At 40.7% G+C, this 19,701-nt stretch overlaps 1 long non-coding RNA gene across 1 annotated transcript in view; it reads right to left on the reverse strand.

Annotated features, from left to right (window-relative positions):
- LOC127482903 (uncharacterized) overlaps positions 1–19,701 on the reverse strand; it is a 370,681-nt gene that overhangs the window by 319,305 nt on the left and 31,675 nt on the right. The window contains exon 2 of the long non-coding RNA XR_011388372.1: positions 13,482–13,546. This is a non-coding gene — a long non-coding RNA (uncharacterized lncRNA). The remainder of the gene's footprint in view (positions 1–13,481; positions 13,547–19,701) is intronic.

A 19,701-nucleotide genomic window follows, 5' to 3' on the forward strand; every position in this document is an offset into this window, starting at 1 on the left:
CCACTTCTTATCCATTTTTTTTTCACATAGGGGATAACTTTTATTTTGAAATAATTTAAAAATTATGAAAAATAACAAATACAGTACAAAATATTTTTCTGAACCATCTCAGGATAAATTACCAGCATGCTACTCTATAACCCCCCAACAATTTAGTGCAAATTTCCTCCAGACAAGGACATTCTCCTACATAATTACAATAAAACCATCCAAATAGAAAATTAGCATTGATACTTAATTATCATCTACTCTCAGCCACATTCAACTTGTAGTAGTTGTTCCAATACTGTCTGCTAGAGAGTGAAGGGATCCAATGCAGATTTAAACATTTTCTTACCAATTTCGTTAGTCCTCTGCAATCTGAAATAGTTCCTTACTCTTACTGCACATCTATGACCTTGACACTTCTGAAAATAGAAGGCCACTTGTTTGCATAATGCCCATCAATTTGAGTTTGTCTGATGTTTCATCATGATTAGATTCAGGTTGTACATCTTTGGCAGGAATCTCTCAGAAGTGATGCTCATTTCTTCTATGTTTTCCTTCCAAATAGTCACAATTGCTTTCTGTCCCTTTTCTGTAAGGTTAACCTTGAAAACTGGATTAAGATGTTATCTGTCAAGTTTCTCCAGCAGATATTTTTATCTTTTTTTAAGGATTCCTTTTCTTTTTTCCTATTTTTTAATTAAAGGAATTTATTAGAACATTAGATTCTCAGGGTACAGCAAATGCATTATACTTTTCATAACACAATTTTCATCAATTCTCATGTTAATGTGATATCAAAACAAAGAAAACACAGTCAATGTAGTTCCTAAATACAATTCTTTAAAAAAAAAAAAAAAGATTTATTTATTTATTTGAATGGCAGAGGCAGAGAGAGAAAAGAGTTTCATCCGCTGATTCACTCCCAAGTTGGCCACAACAGCAGGAGCTGAGCCCATCCGAAGCCAGGAACTTCTTCCTGGCCTCCCACGTGGGTGCAGGGGCCCAAGGACTTGGGCCATCTTCCACTGCTTTCCCAGGCCATAGCAGAGAGCCAGATCAGAAGTGGAGCAGCCAGGACTTGAACCGGCACCCATATCGGATGTCGGCACTGCAGGCAGTGGCCCTCCCCACTACACCACAGCACTGGCCTCTGTATTTCTTCTTTTGAGAACTGTTGGTTCTCTAAAGGTCCTTTGCCCATTTCTTAATTGGATTGGTTGCTTTTTTTGTTGAGTTTTTTGAGTGGCTGATATATTCTAGATATTAATCCTTTGTCAGATAGGTAATTTGCAAATATTTTGTCTCATTCTGTTGGATGTCTCTTTACTCTATTAATTGTTTCCTTTACTTTGAAGAAGCTTCTGAGTTTGACATAAGCCCATTTGTCTAGCTTTTGTTGCCTGTGCTTTGGGGGTCTTATCCAATAAGTCATGATCTATGCCAATGACTTGAACTGTTTTCCCCACATTTTCTTCCAGCAACTTCATAGTCTCATGTATTTTTTAAAAGATTTATTTATTTATTTATTTATTTAAAAGGCAGAGTTACAGAGAGCAAGAGAGGGAGAGACATAGAAAGAGAGAGCTCTTCCACTCACTGGTTCATTCCACAAATGGCTGCACTGGCCAAAGCTGGGCCAATCCAAAGCTGGGGGTCAGGAGCTTCTTCATGATCTCCCACGTGGGTGACCCAAGTGCTTGGGCTATTTTCCACTGATTTCCCAGATACATTAGCTGGGCATTGGATTGAAAGTGGAGCAGCAAGTACTCAAACAAGTACCCATATGGGATGCCAGTGCTGCAGGCTGTGGCTTTACCCAGTCTCAGGTCTCAATTTAGCTATTTGATCCAGCTTGAATTGATTTTTGTACATGGTGAGAGGTAGGGATCTAATTTCATTATTCTACATAATTACAGCCAGTTTTGCCAGCACCACAGCACCATGTATTGAAGAGATCATCCTTTCTCCAATGTATGGTCTAGGCACTTTTGTCAAAAATCAGTCAGCTGTATGGACATGGATTAATTTCTGTGCCTCTATTCTGTTCCACTGATCTATGTGTCAGTTTTTATGCCAGTACCAAGATGTTTTAATTATTATTCTATCTTTGTATTATGCTTTGAAGTCAGGTATAATGATGCCTCCAGCTTGATTATTTTTATTTCTTTATTTTTGTTTTCTTATTCAGGATTGCTTTGACTAGTCTGGGTCTTTGATGATTCCATATGAATTTTAGCAATTTTTTTACTAATTCAGTGATATCCTTGATAAATATAAATGCAAAAAATGTTCAACAAAATACTAGCAAACAAGCCAAAACCACATCAAAATGATCATACATCATGATTAAGTGGAATTTATCCTGGAGGTGCAAGGGTGATGCAACATCCACAAATCAGTAAATGTCATAAGTTACATCAGCAAAATGAAGAACAAAAAGTATATGGTCCCCTCAATAGATGGAGAGAACACACTTGATAAGATTTAACATCTTTGGGGCCGGTGCTGTGGTGCAGTGGGCTAACACCCTGCCCTGAAGCACTGGCATCCCATATGGGCGCTGGTTCTAGTCCCGGCTGCTCCTCTTCCAATCCAGCTCTCTATACTATGGCCTGGGAAAGCAGTAGAAGATGGCCCAAGTCCTTGGACCCCTGCACCCACATGGGAGACCCAGAAGAAGCTCCTGGCTCCTGGCTTCAGATCAGCGCAGCTCCAGCCAGAGTGGCCATCTGGGGAGTGAAACATCGAACGGAAGACCTCTCTCTCTCTCTCTCCGCCTCTCCTCTCTCTGTGTAACGCTAACTTTCAAATAAATAAATAAATTTAAAAAATAAAAAAATTCAGCATCCTTTCATGATAAAAGCCCTCCAAAAATCAGGTATAGAAGGAACATATCTCAAAATTATAAAGGCTGTATATGACCACCAACATCCAGTATCAGACTGAATGAAGATCCCTTCAGATCTGGGACAAAACAAGGATGTCTGTTTTCACCATTCTTATTCAACACAGTACTGGAAGTATTAAGGAGGAAACAAAAGGCATCACAAGTGAAAAGGAAGAAGTCAGAATAGCCATGTTTGCAGATGACGTGACTTTTTTCTTTTTAAATATTCCAGGAGGGATACTTTATGACTATAAAACATGTCTTCCCATCAAACTTTCACCCACTTTACTTACTATCCATAGATATTTCCTTGATTTGTAAAGGATGTCAAATGATGATTTTGTAATGCAACTATTCCTTCCATATTTATTAGTTAGCATTCATTCCTCACAAGTTATTTACTCATTGATCTATTTATATTACTATGGACTCATAAATCTAACTCAATGAGTTACAAATCCTTTACTAACCATCTCACACAGGCAGCTCAATTTATCCCAGATTTGTGTGAGTCTCTTCAAAGAGGCTCTCATGTCATTCTGTCCTGTTGCCATCACTCTTTCTTCAAATACTTCTTTAAGCCCTGGACATTAATATTTTCCTAGTTTCTTTTGTGCTACCCCTGTCCTATACCTGGAATCAGCCATTTCTCCCAAGAACCATGGTTGTCTTTAGTAGAGGATAGTATTTAGAATGTAAGATCTAAGCATCATCCTTCTGTGTGCTCCTTGTGAGTGGAGCGTCACTGCTCTGGAGCCCTCTGGGGGCCTCAGTTAGGAAGTGTGTGTGTGTGTGTGTGTGTGTGTGTGTATTTACATCTGTAATTTTTCATATATATATATATTTTGGACAGGCACAGTGGATAGTGAGAGAGAGAGAGAGAGAGAGAGACAGAGAGAAAGGTCTTCCTTTCCCGTTGGTTCACCTTCCAATGGCCGCCGCGGCCAGCGCGCTGCGGACAGTGCACCGCGCTGATCCGATAGCAGGAGCCAGGTGCTTCTCCTGGTCTCCCACGTGGTGCAGGACCCAAGCACTTGGGCCATCCTCCACTGCACTCCCAGGCCGCAGCAGAGAGCTGGCCTGGAAGAGGGGCAGCCAGGACAGAATCCGGCGCCCTGACCGGGACTAGAACCCGGTGTGCCGGCGCCGCTAGGTGGAGGATTAGCCTAGTGAGCCACGGGGCCGGCCCATATATATTTTTCTTAAAAACAATGAGTATGCCCCAATACCTTTGATTCTTATCCAACAGCACTTGGTTCATTCCATGTTTCTCCTTTTCCAAACTTAAAACTTCCTTCTTAAATAGAAACCTGGCTCACATTATCCTCATTTTATTTACATATTGGGTCAAACCCCCTCTGCTGCCCCCATATGAACTCAATCTCCTGTCACTGCCACAGTTCCCCTCCACCCATGGATGCTCTTCTCAGGCTAGGAGTCCCCTGTCAGCTGTTCCCATCTCCATTTCCCACCCCCCCTACTGTTCAGAGCTGGATTTGCTCAGCCCCACCTAGGTGTCTCTGGACTGAATTATTCAGGAAACTTACTCACTTCTTAACAGATACAATGTCCTTTGTCTAGTGGATGCTCACTTCACATTTTTTCAGTAGTGTTAAGTAAATGCTTTCCCACTTAAGTTTTTTCACATAAAATTTAGTCTTTATTTAGAGAATAATACTGTATAGATTCTGTTTTTATAAAAAGACAGTACTTCAATAACAATAAAATTAAATCAAAAGTGAGTTTCTACTAAAAAGGCCAAGTTTAACCATTGGGTGACCAGAAGATGGCCACCATTTTCCCTCTATATCTGGCCTGGCCCCAACCTCCCCCTTCTCCCCCATCTCCATGAGAGTTCTCAATCTTCATTTTCCTCCAGTCTTTTAATGAGAAAAAAGTATGTAATTGTTTTCCACAAATGTCTAGGTGACTTCGTGAGCTTAAATGGATTACTCTTCATTTCTCTCTGCCAGGGCTCCCTAGAGACTCCTGCCTGGAGATGCAAGGCCCTCATGGGGTGGTTGGGACTCAGGTTTTGCACTGCTCTCCCCAGCTGAAGACCACACTGTCCTTTCACAGGGCCTCCTGCTCCTCCTCGCAGTCCACTGAGAGCCCCTTTGGCCTGGGCAAGTGGTTCCTCCATTGCACATAGAGACCCTACATGGTTTTCCCTTCTAACTTTTCAAAACCTATAGACGTGATGAAAGGGCTTATTTAGCTTTCTTCACAAATATTATATTTCATCTGGATGATTTGTTTTCAAATTAAGGTGAACACAGATGTGATATGGTTATAAAATAAACAGATCTGCGGCTTAGGAAAATAGGTGTCATTACTTTTATAGTTTACTGTGAATATATGAAAATGAATGTTTTGAAGAATGTTCTTCAGTGTTCCCAGAGAGATGAAAGAGATAGTCACCATCAAACAAAGGTGTATTTCTATTTCCTAAGCTTAAGCTAAAACCAGGGACATCTCTAAAGGCCTGGACTGAGAATTTTGGTGACTATTGAATGGCATCTACCATGAAGCTTCAGGTCCCCCCAGCCAATCAATATTTGCTTTGGACAGGGGTGCAGTTTCTAGTGATATCTCGATATCCTCCATAGATTGTAGGTTAACAATAATAATTCATATGTTTTATTACATTTATGGGATGTCAAGAGAACTCTTTAAGATAGACAAGAGCTATGACATGATTGCGCAAGTTCACACATCTGTTAAGTGGCCTGGCTAAAATGCAATCCCAGTCTTCACTCGCCCCACACATTATGTTATCTCTCCAGACTAGGCCATATTTGTAATAGGTTTCCAATTTCTCAACTGTATCTACTTCTGCTGTACATTCAAACTCCCTGCTACCTAATGAGGTAGATAAAAACAAGCCAATCAAGTCTAACCTCGTGGGAAAAATGCCTTCTGAAAAGATGTTTTCTTTGAGATTACTAAATTATTCAAAAAAGCATTTTCCCTTCAAACTAAACAGCAAGATATCCAAAGAAATTCCCAACAGGATTATATTCGGAAATCAAGAAACTCTTCTGATGTTAGTTATGGGCAGCTTTTCAAGATTAACTACATTGAGTGAATTCTTTTTCTTTCAGATAATCATTTTGGCATATAAAGACAGGATAGGAAATTCTAGGCATCTATCATTATTCAAAGAGGTCTTTACAACACGAGCATATATGCCATGAGCATATAAGGAGGAAAAATAGAACTTGTATTTGGTAGGCATTGCAAAGTTCAAAAATCTTTTCAGTTTTTGGGGAACCTGCTACTTCCACATACTAAAAGTTGAAAGAATTCCAACACTGTAAACAATATTTATTGTGCTTATGATTATAAACTTAATATGTGCTTACTATGTTAAAAATGCAGGAAGTCATAAAGAAGAAGATTAAGATCATATATTCTTTCACCACTATGAAATGAGGACTGGTTTCTCTTAAATAATTTCCTTTCATGTATTTGCATGTCTGGTTTTGTTCTTACAAAACTGAGAGTCATATGGTAGAGTTCTATTTTCTGATTTTTTTTCATTTATAGCAATAGCATTTTTCCCATGACATTGTACCCTATAATGTGACATAAGTGGGTAAATAATAGTCTTTGGAATGTACCCTAATTTATTTAACTCTATTATTAGAAATGTTGACTTTTTTATTTTTACTATTAAAAATAGCAATGTAATAAATACCTTTGCATACAAATCTTTGTCCACAACTTTGGATAGATTCCTAGAAGTAAAATTACTCCATTCAAGGGCATGAACTTTTTAAAGAATGTTGATTCAAATTGTTAAATGCATTTCTCAGAAAACTGTACATTTACACTTCAACCAGCAAATTATCAAAAAACTCTTGGTAACATTCACTATTTCAACTTTGTTTTGCTAATGTAAAAACTGTCCCTCTGGGGCAGGCAGTTAGCATAACAGTAAAGATGCTGGTTAAGACACTCGAATCCCATATGGGAGCACTTGGGTTCTATACTTGGCTCTGGCTCCTGACTACGGCTTCCTGCTAATGCAGACCCTGGGAGGCAGCAGGTGATATCTCAAGTGATTGGCTTTCTGCCACCCATATGAGAGACCTGGATTGAGTTTCTGGCTCCCAGCTTGGACTCAACCCAGTCCCAGTCATTGCAGGCATTTGAGAAGTATACTAGCAGGTGAAATCTCTGTTTTTCTCTCTGTGTGTAAGTATCTGTCTCTGCCTCTGTGTGTCTCTAAAGTACTTTTTAATTTTTAAAATATATCTAGTTTTAATGTATAAGTACTTGATTATTGATAAAACAGTATTTTCACTTTTAATTTCATATATATGTTTTGTGTGTCTTTTTTATGTTTTTGCTTTTCTAGTGAGATATTCAAGTTTTTTAAATATATATTTTCATATACTAATAAACATATTTTTCACACATTAAATATTTCCTTTACCATATCTGTTGTCAATATTATTTACCAGGTTTTCATCTGCTTTTAATTTTTATGTAGTCCAACCTTCAAGGTTTCACTCTGTTCAGAGCTCATAGTGTTTAAAACATGTCGTTACACATTTTGGTAGTTTATCAGTCGGTTCATTTGTGACTGTACAGCAGACATTAAATCAAGCTGCTTTGGGAGTTTGACACCCCTCTCCAGCAATCTCCACTGGCAGTTTTGGAGAGTAGTGAGTTACACAGAAATACTCTTTCAAATGCAGTCTTCCATAACCATTCTGAATGGAGCTTTGAACTGACCGAAGGCCCTTTGGGAACTATGTTTCTCTCCATATGTAACATTATTTCCTGCTTGTAAGAACTAAGTCTTATCAAAAGCACCTCAAGAATCTTCTGGTAGATACCAACGCCTATAACCAAAATAGTATTTTCATGAATTAACTTTAAATGAATGTGAAACAAATGGACTGTATTTCCTCTAAATAAACAAGAATGTTAAATGGAAAGGTGTTTGACCAAATAGATTTAGGACTGTTTGGAAGGAAAAATGAGTTTAATTCAGGCCTAAAATAGAATTCATTTATCAACTCTGCATCTGATCTTAAAATTAGTTGGATCTGTGCTGGCCACAAGTATCAGCGATCTTTGAGAGAAGACAGGATTCCAAGCAGATTTCTCTTCCACTTTCATTCTAGGTCCCTTTGTGGCAATATTTTTTAAGACAGTAGAATACACAAAATATATAACTTTTCCTTTCATTTCCGTTCCGCCGTTGTGAAATATTAAGCTTCACATCAAGCCAGATTCATGTTCCCTGTCTCATCCCAAGCTGAGCCGGCCCAAATGAGTGTAGGACAGACTGACTGCAGTGGCACGGAATTACCTTCGAGGAACCAAGCTGACCCCAGCCAAGACTGCCATCTGTCCACAGCAAAAACTGTCAATGTGGCTGTTCATGAAAACTGTAGTTGAGCCTATAAATGACTCTATCTTACCTTGCCTACTCTCTTATCCAAAACCCATACAGAACATTCCACTCATTTTTCTAAAAGGAGCTAAGTGTACAATAGCCACTAAATACGTTCATGAAACAGCGTTGCAATGAAAGGTGAAAGTTTGCTGGGTTTTAGCATCCACCAATCCTAGAGTCAAATTCTGCTGATGTTTGCTATGTGACACTGATATGTCATTAACATCTCTGTGCTTTGCTTCACTTATCTATAAGATGAGGACAGTGATATTACTCTTGCTACGCTCACAGGTGATGGGAGTCATTGAGAAAGTAAACATGTAGGCCGGCGCCACAGCTCACTAGGCTAATCCTCCGCCTTGAGGCACCGGCACACCAGGTTCTAGTCCCGGTCGGGGCACTGGATTCTGGCCTGGTTGCCCCTCTTCCAGGCCAGCTCTCTGCTGTGGCCAGGGAGTGCAGTGGAGGATGGCCCAAGTGCTTGGGCCCTGCACCCCATGGGAGATCAGGATAAGTACCTGGCTCCTGCAATCGGATCAGCCCAGTGCGCCGGCCGCAGCGCTCTGGCCGCGGCAGCCATTGGAGGGTGAACCAACTGCAAAGGAAGACCTTTCTCTCTGTCTCTCTCTCTCTCTCACTGTCCACTCTGCCTGTCAAAAAATAAAAAAAGTAAACATGTAAGTGTCTGCTTGTCCATAGCAGTTACTTAGCATGCAACATTTTCATAGGCCTTCCCTGGGATTTTCCAAGTCACACAATAAAGCTTTGGCAATGGACATGGGGACTGATTTGCAAATGAGATTAAGATGTTGTGGGAATGGCTATTTTAGGCTTCATTTTATTTTTCAGGAGTATTTTAGATTCCTTTAGCATGACACTATCCATATTTGCATCAAACTAGGATGCTCAAATGGTATACTGCTTGATTTTTTTATTTACCATTGTTATCTGAAATTACTTAGAAATCAACAGAAAGCCACAGATGGAGAAAATTCCAGTTTAACAAAAAGATATACTGCCAGATTCAAAAATGTTAGCAAGTATTTCCTAAATAGAATTGGGCTCAAACTCTTTTTCAGCCAACAGACCCTGCAAAGAGTTACCAGAGATTTTTAATGCAATTCAGTTTTCGTCTCCAATAGACTAGGTTTTTGCCAAACATCCCTGCTGAAACTCAGATACCCTAGGCCTTTTCTGTCTGTTCACAAACCCAGACAACACAATGCGAGTGGTCCCCAAATATCTATTTCAAAACCAAAGTAGAAAGGACAAGGGAGTAGCTTAAAACAGGAATACATATCCCATGTCTTCCTATTGAATACTCAGTATTTAAAGATGGTCAGTGAAGTATAAAGCCCTTCACAAAATATAAGAGCATTTGAAAACACTATTGTATTACAAATCTACAGCTATTTATATCAGAATCTTAATACATTTCTAACATCTTTATACTTCAATGATTAAAGGGGGAATACCCCTAAAGTAGTATTTTATGAGCTTTACCAGACCTCTGAGCAAATAAAACAAAAACCATCATGAGTTTTCAGCTCGTTCCTTATCCACAGCTTAACAATAGACCACTAGACATAAAACCGTAAACAACATATTTCCCAAGACAACACCAAGTCCAGGTATTATGTTTCTTTTTCTCACAAGTTTGTCTATTCATAAGTACACATGATTACCACACTTAGTAGATTAACATCATAAGCTTTGGAATCAAATAAAATAGAAAAAGCTCCTGAATTTGCCACAAATGATTTGTGTGACCTTGGGGAAGTATTTGACTTTGTCTGAGCCTTAGTCTCCATATTTTAAACTGCTTTGGGTAGCATGACCTATGACTTAGAAAATATGGCTATATATATATTCATAGTAATTACATGTATATAGTCATATATATAGTCATAGTAATTATTATACTATATTCCAAATGCATGAACTATGCACACATGTTTCAATATGTGAAATGTGTTCATCTATGTGGGCAGTAGCAAAACTCCACAAGGTACAGAATATTTATACAGATTTTATTGTCCACCTAGCATTTATTTTCCTTTCAACACATACACACACACACACACACACACACACCACACACACTTGTCAAAGCTCCTGGGCCAAGCATTCTTCTTCCTTCTGCTCTCTACCTTTAAGCCATTTCACTCCATTTTAGCACCACTCCTGAAGGATAACAGAGCTGAGCAAACTCGGGCACTGCAATTAAGAACTCCTTGCAAAACCTGCTTTGTCTTTGTGAGTCATCTGTTTCCACGCACATGATCTTACCCAGGTCACTTCCTCTCTTCAGCATCCCTCCTTTTTTTGGATGTCGTTGTTTTGATTTTTTGTTTTTGTTTTTGCTTTTCAGCTAAGTAGGTTTGATTGAACTATGGCTGATGTCTTATTTGGGTCTGTCTCCCAAGATTTATTTCAGTGACTATAGCATTGTAAAATAAATAAATTCATTAAGTCAAACTGAATGTCTAAATTGAGATCTTAAAACTCTCTGCGTAATTGAATTACTCTTACCATCTTTGACCATTGCAACAAACAGTCTCTCTTGTTTTTAATAAGCAAGGCTTGCTATGTTTCTCATAAAACGAAGTTTGTGATGAACATTGCCCAAAGAATGCAGGTTCTCTTTTACTAATAAGCTTGGTCTTGGCTCTGGGCTATTTGGAAATGATTAAATATTACAAATGTAATCCACATGTAAGAGTACGTGAAATGGTTGAATATCAAGATTTCACTGAAAACAGAGAGAAATTTTTTAGTTCAAGATTAAGAGCTGATGTGCATTGGGGGAGGGGCTGAAAGTACAGGAAATAATTGAGATATCATGAAACAGAAAAGGAGCTGAGGGAAGTGTTTCTAAGCAACGAGGTTAGATTTTTCCAGAAACCCTTGGACCTGGATTTTCCTTTCTTGGTCTCCTCAAAGACAGGAAGATTTTCTAAAATCCTTTCACCTATAGCTGTAGCAAGCATTTTGTAAGAGGCTGTTTAGAAAGGAAAAAAAAAATCAGCAGAGATCATCCTTAGTGAAAGATAGCTATAGTATTTCAAATTTCTGTGGTATGGCAAATAAAAGACACAAGAGTTGAGATGACAGAGAGACAGTTGATGAAACTGCAATGGAGGCATAAATGCTTTGCATTTTTAAGACTCACAGGAGAAAAAGGCAGATCAAAGCATCAAAGCTCTGTGTTCCATCATGACCTGTGATCTGAATTAAAAATGTGTCCTCAGTGGGACTATTTTTTTATTTTTATTTTTTGACAGGCAGAGTTAGACACAGAGAGAGAGACAGAGAGAAAGGTCTTCCTTTTCCGTTGGTTCACCCCCCCAAATGGCCGCTACGGCTGGCACACCATGCTGATCCAAAGCCAGGAGCCAGGTGCTTCCTCCTGGTCTCCCATGCGGGTGCAGGGCCCAAGCACTTGGGTCATCCTCCAAGCCCTCCCGGGCTACAGCAGAGAGCTGGCCTGGAAGAGGGGCAACCAGGACAGAATCCAGCGCCCCAACCGGGACTAGAACCCGGTGTGCCGGCGCAGCAGGCAGAGGATTAACCTAGTGAGCCACAGCGCCGGCCTCAGTGGGACATTTTCAAAACAGATCAGAGGATGCCTTCGAACCCCTCTGATGGACCAGGGAGAAACCGAACACATCAGTTTCCATGGTAGCCTTCCTTCAGAAGGTACGTGGTATCCAGGAAATTCACAGGTTTGGAGGGCAGAGAGCCTTTCTCCCAGGCTCCTGCACTCATCCATGTGGCCTTGGACAGGCTAAACTTCTGGATTGGGTCTCCACCTGAGCAAAGGAGATACTCTCCGACCTTAGGACTCCAAGTGATTTCGTAAACACACTGTTCACACCAGAAAGCGTGATGGTCAGCAACCTAAATTCTCTCCTCCAGAAATAGAAACCCCATCTCTTAAGTCAGTGTTCTACAGGTGTGGTGAGCAGGCAGTCACCTTTCCTCTTGCTTATAAAAACCCCTTCGGAGTGGGAGTTTGGTGCAGTTAGATACCACTTGGGAAGCCTGCATTCCGTATTTTACTGCCTGGGTTTGAGATCTGCTCCGCTTCTGATTCCAGCGTCCTGCTAATACACACCCCAGGAAGCAGCAGGTGATGGCTCAAGTATTTGGGTCCTTGTCACCCACATGGGAAACCCAGATTCAGTTCCAGGCTCCTGGTTCATTCAATCTGACCCAAGCAGTGGCTGTTGCAGGCATGTGGGATGTGAACCAGTGGATGAAAGATCATGCTCTCTCCATCTCTGTGTCTGCCTTTCAAATACAATGACAATAAATGAAGAAGAAATTTTAAACACTTCCATTTCTTTGGAGATAGCCATTAAATCACCTCTCAGAATTTGAGTGTCTTTAGGAAAAAAGATTGTGGGAGTTTTCATAAAATGCAAACTCCTGTTATTCCTCCCCTCCCCCAAAGATTCAATTAGCAAGAGGGAAAAAGTGGTGTGTTTTTAACAAGTTCTTCACGCTGAATTGCTTAGAGATGTACATTAGGCATCTTTTTAGTAATAGGAAAAAATTATCTCGTCATGACTCGGCTCTCTTTCCCACCTCCAGCTGAGGATCACAATCAATCAGCCAGACAGCAAGATTGATTTTCTAATTAAGCCGGCATTTGTACAGGCTCGCAGAACCACAGAAGGCTTCCCTACTGTATCTTCCCAACACATTCCTATTTGTATTCATTTACGCGCACATCTAAAGCACTTTGAAAGTTGGGGGAGAGGGTTAGACAGCCACTCTCCATGCAAATTTCCAATAGGACCTCTAGCTGGTTCAGGGGGAAATTTCATCAAGCCATTGAGCAAAAGAGAGAAAATGTTGACAGCAGTCCATTTGGACTCAATTTGGCTCCCACATGGATGACATTTGCCACTGCAGTCCTGCTTCCCCGCCCCCCCTCCCCACCCCCAGGGCCCACCCGTGGTCACAGCTGGGCCAGCCAACACAGATGGCTGGAGGAGGCAGGCTTTTAGCATTTCTGAAAGCTCCATTTCAAATACTCCTTGCCAAAAAGGTATAGCAAGGCTTTTGTGTGGACCGCTGTGATGAGATGTGCTCGTGATTTAATTTACTTAGGGGAAGAATATGAAACCCTGAGGAGCTCAGCCGGATTCGGCGTCCTCAGGGACTCCCATGGAGGAGAAAACTTACTTTAGCAATTTCGGATCCAATGTGCCGCTGCCTCGTTGCTTGTGACCTTCCTTCAGTGGGAGACACTGGGGAATAAAACTGAAATCAGTGGGAAAAAAAATGGCATCTTTTTTAGCTCGTTCCTGGTACATCCATTACCTAATATTTTATTGAAAAGCTCAGTCTTTCAGTAATTCAAAATGCTAAGTCAATTTGGAGAGCACTCTGACCTGAACTGGGATAAAGTTTAGTTACATTCAACGTCAAAGAAAAGAAAGGAAAAAGGAGGAGGGTGGGTGAGGTGAGCAAGGTGACCATGAGGCTGGATGTGTGAGACGGGCTTATTTAAGAAGCAATTCGTTTTAAAGAACTTTTAAAAATCGCCTTTCAAGAAGCATCATTCGTATTCATTAAGCAGCCTCCGGTCCTTGGCAGGACCATTCCAGTCATTTGTGTCCCCTGGGCGGCACACACAGTACATGCTGCAGACTGAGCTCTCTTTCCCCAACACTTGTTCCCTGTCTGATTCCCCTGCCTCTGTGTATGACGTCACTGTGCTCAGAGTCACTGAGCTCAAGACTGGGGCAGTGCTGTGGCCTTAGTTCTCCCTGGACACACCCCCCACCCAATTGGTTGCCTTACTCTATCAAGGAGACCTCGGGGCTCTGCCAGCATAATTTGCCATAATTCCTTATTTGGATTTATTGCAACAGCTGCCTGACTCTTTTCCCCATATCCAGTCTCTCCTGTTTTCTCTCTTCTGCTTCACTGCCAGAGTAATAGGAAGGGTCTTCAGAAAGATCATGGAAAATGCATATTATAGAAAAATTATGCATGGAATTCAAAAGGAACTTCTATTTAAGTTGTGTCTTTTCATGAACTTTTGGGAGTACCCACATTTAATTATTTCCAAAGAACATCTTGGATCCTGTGATGCCATACGCAAAGACTTTCAGTGATTTCTCACTGAATCCTGTTTAAGCACACAAACTCCTCAGATCAGCAGACCTTCCTGAACTTTCTCATGTAACACCCATAATCCAGTGGCTTCTCTAGCAGGTTGGCATCTTCCCCAGGGATGACAAAGGTTCTTTACTTAGCCAAACTTTAGTGAGGCACATAAACCTTCTCCTAGGCCTGTCTATGTTCTTTTTTATGAAATCCAGTTTAGCAAAGAACTCTACCAAGTCAGTTAAGCAAAAACCCTCAATATCTGATCAGGTTTCTCATCCACTACCACCCTCGGGTACTGTCTGATCACCCTGGCTAGTCTTTAGCGAGAGTCCTTTTATGCAATTTTAGCTAGAATTCTCATATTCCTGATGTTATTGCTTAATAATTTTCTAACCAGTTGCCCTCAGCTCCAACTCCTTGATTAACGTTCTCACTTGCCCATGCTGTGTTCAGAATTCCCTTCCCCACTGCAAAATCCAATTGCCGTGGCCCCCGTACCTGACGTTACAATGCTGAATAAAGGCTTCCTTACCATGTCTTAAAAGTACCACTGAGCAATTCTTTCTTTCCCATGGACATTTTGTAACTATGGCAGGGCTGTGTTTGTTTGCCTCAGTGACTAGAGATCACAGCTGTCATTTACTGAAGGGGATATTTAGCATGCCAGGGAAAAGACAGTCACAGCACCCTGTGGTCAAAAACACTGCCACATTACATGTCGGGCCAAACTTAACTGCACTTTTCCTTCAGATGTGTGTCACCATGGATATGATCCTATCCACTTCCTTTCTTTCAAAAACTTTTTTTATTTTATTTATTTGGAAGGCAAAGTTACAGGTAGAGAGAGGGGGAAAGACAGAGAGAGAGGTCTTCCTTCTGCTGGTTCACTCCCCAGAGGGCCACAATGGCCAGAACTGGGCCAAGCCAAAGCCAGGAACCAGGAGTCTCCCACATGGGTGCAGGGACCCAAGTACTTGGGCCATCCTCTGCTGTTTTCCCAGGTGCATTAGCAGGAAACATCTGAAGTGGAGCAGCGGGGACTCAAACCAGAGACCATATGGGATGCCAGTGTCTCAGATGGCAGTTTTATCCATTACACTACAACACCAACCCCTCCTATCTACTTCCAAACCATTCCAAGCACCATTTCTCCCAAGTAAACTGTCCTATCACCACCCTATGCCCCAAACACACACACACACACACACACACACACACACACACGCTGACACACATGAACTGGACTTTTTCTTTCCGTTCTCTGAATCTCACTTAAGGAATTTATCACAGTATGCTGTTTGCAAATAAATTGACTTGACCACTGCTCCATTAGATTGTAAGCTTCTTGAAAGAAAGTACTTTTAGTGCTCATTTCTGTGTTATTGACATAAGTTACACACTGCTTTATATACAATAAACATACTAAATATGCAGTCATCACATTGATCTAAGAGTAGGATCCGTACTGGTAATGAAAGGCAGAGGTCCCCCTGGAGGTAGAGCCAGAAAGACTAAGTGAATGGCAAAGGCAAGAGCAAGCGCATCGTCAGGAAAGGGCTGACTGCCTGGGAGAAGGGAATCAAGCAGTCTGACAAAGAGGGGGCAGCATTCCAGAGGAGAGGTCAGGCAACAAGAGCCCAAGGCCTCAGTGGTCAGGCAGGAAAAAGGCAAACAAGACATCAGTGAACAGCTCAAAGCCACTACACAAGACAAAAGGACAATTTAGGACCAAAAATTATTTCATCAAGTGGTTGAGAGACTGGGTGGTCAGTGGTCTTGACAGGTTGTACCCAGGGATTCAAAGCGGCTGCAGGGGCGCAGCTGCATGGCAATGGAGCTGAGACGCAGCTGAACTCATGTTAGCCCCAGGCTCTGAGCTCTTATGTGGTTCCTCTGAGAGTGGGCATCAATCCTAGCTCCATTAGTATGGCTCTGCAGGAGGGGACAGGCCACTGGGAGCATTTGGCCTGTGCACTCACAAGAGGCAACAGAAGCTTTTAGAAGGCAGAGTCAGGGGTAGGACCTTTATACGTCTAGCTTTTGAAGGGAATGGTTGCAGGTGGTAAAAGGGGAGAGGCATGCTCAACCTCAGGATGTCAGACACATGATCGGCTGTCAGGAAAAAAGCAACTTTGGAGAAGAGAAAGAACGCATAAAGCTGATTTTGCAGAATGAATGGGAGGAAAGCAAGGTTGAAAGAGAACAATGCTACAAGCTAGGATTAGGACCATGGAAATAGAGATTAACAAGAAAATGGGAGAATGTGCTATAAAGTGGATCTCAAAGGGGAAGGCACTGTGATCTCAGGATGCGGAGTCTCATTGAAGTGGAAAAAACAGAGTTAAATTGTCACAGAGATAAGTTAGGGAGTGTAAAGAGATCCCTGAACTGGTAACAGCCCACTCAAGTGGTATAACCCATAAACTGGGGGAAAGACTTGGAAGAAAGTGAAATTACATGGAAGTTCCATCTGTTTTTGGAAAGTAGCAACCATTAATCATGCAAGAACAACTATGGAAAGTCACAAGTGACTATTTGGGGCTATATTTTTGGGTAGCGCCTTATTAGAAGAGATACTATTTGCAGTATGCCTCAAAGGATGGGGAGGGGGGGCTTCAGCAGGTAAAGAGGAAGGAGCTGAACATTTCTGGACAATACAAATATCATGAATAACAGCCAAGAACCAGGAAAGCATTTTCGGGAGATATGAAGATGATGACTCTCAAAAGAAAGACAAAGAAGAATGGAGACGGGGGTAGGGGAATGACAAGAGGTGATTGGCAGTACAGTAAAGTTTATCATCTATCCAGTAATGAATCATTAAATGTCATAAAAAGGAAGATAGAGTCATGGGACTATTGAGAAAATAAATCCACTAACACATAACATGATTACTTGGTGCTGTAGAGAAAGATAACACCCAGTTTACATTTTAAAAAATCACTTTGCTTCCTTCTCATACCACCTATATTCCTAAGAGAATTTTGCTTGAAAATCCTAGGAAATATGAAGATTCTGTGAGCTCCTTGGACTTGGGCTGCTGCCATCCTCAGAACACCCCTTTATCTTTGAGAGTCTCAGTTGCATTCACAAAGGAGTGGAGACACAGTTAAGTAGAGGGAAAGTTAATTACCATCTAGATCTCCTAAAATTTCTCCCTACCTTCAGCAATTCCTCAAGTTCCTAAAAGCGCTGCTTAGAGGAAACAATTTGCACCAAGCAGAACTTGGTGACTGTGACAGTAATTCCAATATGATTATGGGGAGACAGGTGTGACTTGGAAGTACAGAGACACTTGTATTTTAATTTCCAGCAGTTTACTTTTTGGGGGTAACTCTACATGTCATAGGCAGGTCCAGTGAGCTGTGTCAGAACTGATTATTCTTCTCCGTCAGGGAACGACCAAATCACTTTAGATAGGGAGGAGAGAAGAGGAGCAGAAGTTAAACAAAACCGAGTATGACAGCAAGGCTGAGTAAATCTCCCTTCTCCATACCAGGACCAATTTCAGTACTCCAAACTGTGCCATTAATTTGACCCCCAGTTCTTTCACCTGAAAGCCCATTAGGAGAAGTCTCTCCCAGGAGCAAATTAACATGTGGAACATTACAAAGGTAAGAGAGCTGAGGCTGGATGATAGACAAGATCAGTTTGGGTTTTGGTTTTGTTTTTCTGAGTTTTTGTCCTATGTTTAGGAAAATGTGTGCACATGTTCAATCCTTGGAAGAGCTTTATTTTTGGCTCTTAGAAAATGAATTGTTATCACTTATAAGAGAAAAAGAAGATTCATCCCTGGGTATTAATTTTGTCACACCCTGGAGCCCAAATTCATATCAGGGATAATTAAATGGAGAAAGAGTTGCTATAATATAAGCATAGACATGGCGAAGTGTTGAGGAGACCTGGCTAATAAATAAATAACATTAAATGAAAGTAATTTCTGGAACCAGACTTGGGTCAAATCTTCACTTCTGTCTTAGTGTTAGAGGCCTCTGGGCTATAACTTCCTTGTCTCTAAAGTGAGAATTACAATTCCTGCTTCTAAATGTTATGGTGAGGACAAAAGGAGATCACGCACCAAAAGCTTAGCCAAGTGCATTGCACATAGTGTGTAGTCAATGAAAAACCACTGTGTTAGAAAGAACTTAGAAGGCTATAGGAAGGCTCCTAACTAATCAAGGTACCATTTCGGGTGTGAGGGGTAAAGATAATCGAAGGTGCCACAAAAAATAGCTGCCATGTACCCATATTCATTTGCCTGTCTCTTAAGTGAATTTTGAGTCTGGCATCCAACAATATGAATTGCTATGCACCAAGATGAGTATAAATCCAACATCTATTATGGTATCTTTCTTAATGTCTTCAACACCATCAAAAAAGTGGACCAAACAGCCAGCTGGAGACTGTTCAACACTAAATAAACATTTGGAATAGGGCCATGCCTTTTGCAAAATTACAATCCGCTTAAAATAGATGGCCTCGGAGGTCAGTTTCAAATATACTCCATTGGATGTCCTTGTTTGTTTACTTCTATCCAAAGGCAATTTGGGGGCAAGCAACTCAGACAGCTGCTTGGGGCATCCAGCACTAAGTGCGGACGCTGCTGTTCCTTGAACAAGATGTGCTGTGCCACTGCTGCTATTTTAAAAGGCCTCTATCTACTATTATCAGAGAAGGCATGGGTCGCTGAACAAGAACGCAGGCCTCGCAAAAGGCACTTAGGGAGAGCAGTGGATAGTGGTGGTAGGCAGAGGGCTCTGCTCACTTTTCTGATCTGGGGACCTATTTGGTCTATAACTGCACTATGCCAAGCAAAATGATTTCTTGATTTTCTAATATAAAAATACAAATTAATAAAATAACAGAAATATCTAAGTGACATTGAAAAGTTACATACATCTCGAAAATTGAATAGTTTTCACAAATTGCTAGTTAGAATAAAATGATCAGGAAGAATTGGCCTAAATATTTTCCTTTATAAATGCATGTGTTGAAAAATAAATAGCTATGGTTATGGCACAAATTTTCTTGCACTTACAAAAAACTCAGTTTTAGATATGATATAGCCCCTCTTTTCACCTTTTATAAAAAATAAATATGATGATGAATAATAAATAATATAATAAAAATAAATAAATAATATACTATCACCCCATTCCACTTCTTATAAAATAATATGAATATAGATGATATTATTTTAATAATAAAATTAATAATAATAATAATAATAAAGCTTAGGGAGCTTGCAGAAAACAAGTAATTGCCAACAAGAGAGCTCCAAGACATG

The sequence above is a fragment of the Oryctolagus cuniculus genome, chromosome 4, assembly GCF_964237555.1.
Source record: "Oryctolagus cuniculus chromosome 4, mOryCun1.1, whole genome shotgun sequence".
Taxonomy (NCBI): domain Eukaryota; kingdom Metazoa; phylum Chordata; class Mammalia; order Lagomorpha; family Leporidae; genus Oryctolagus; species Oryctolagus cuniculus.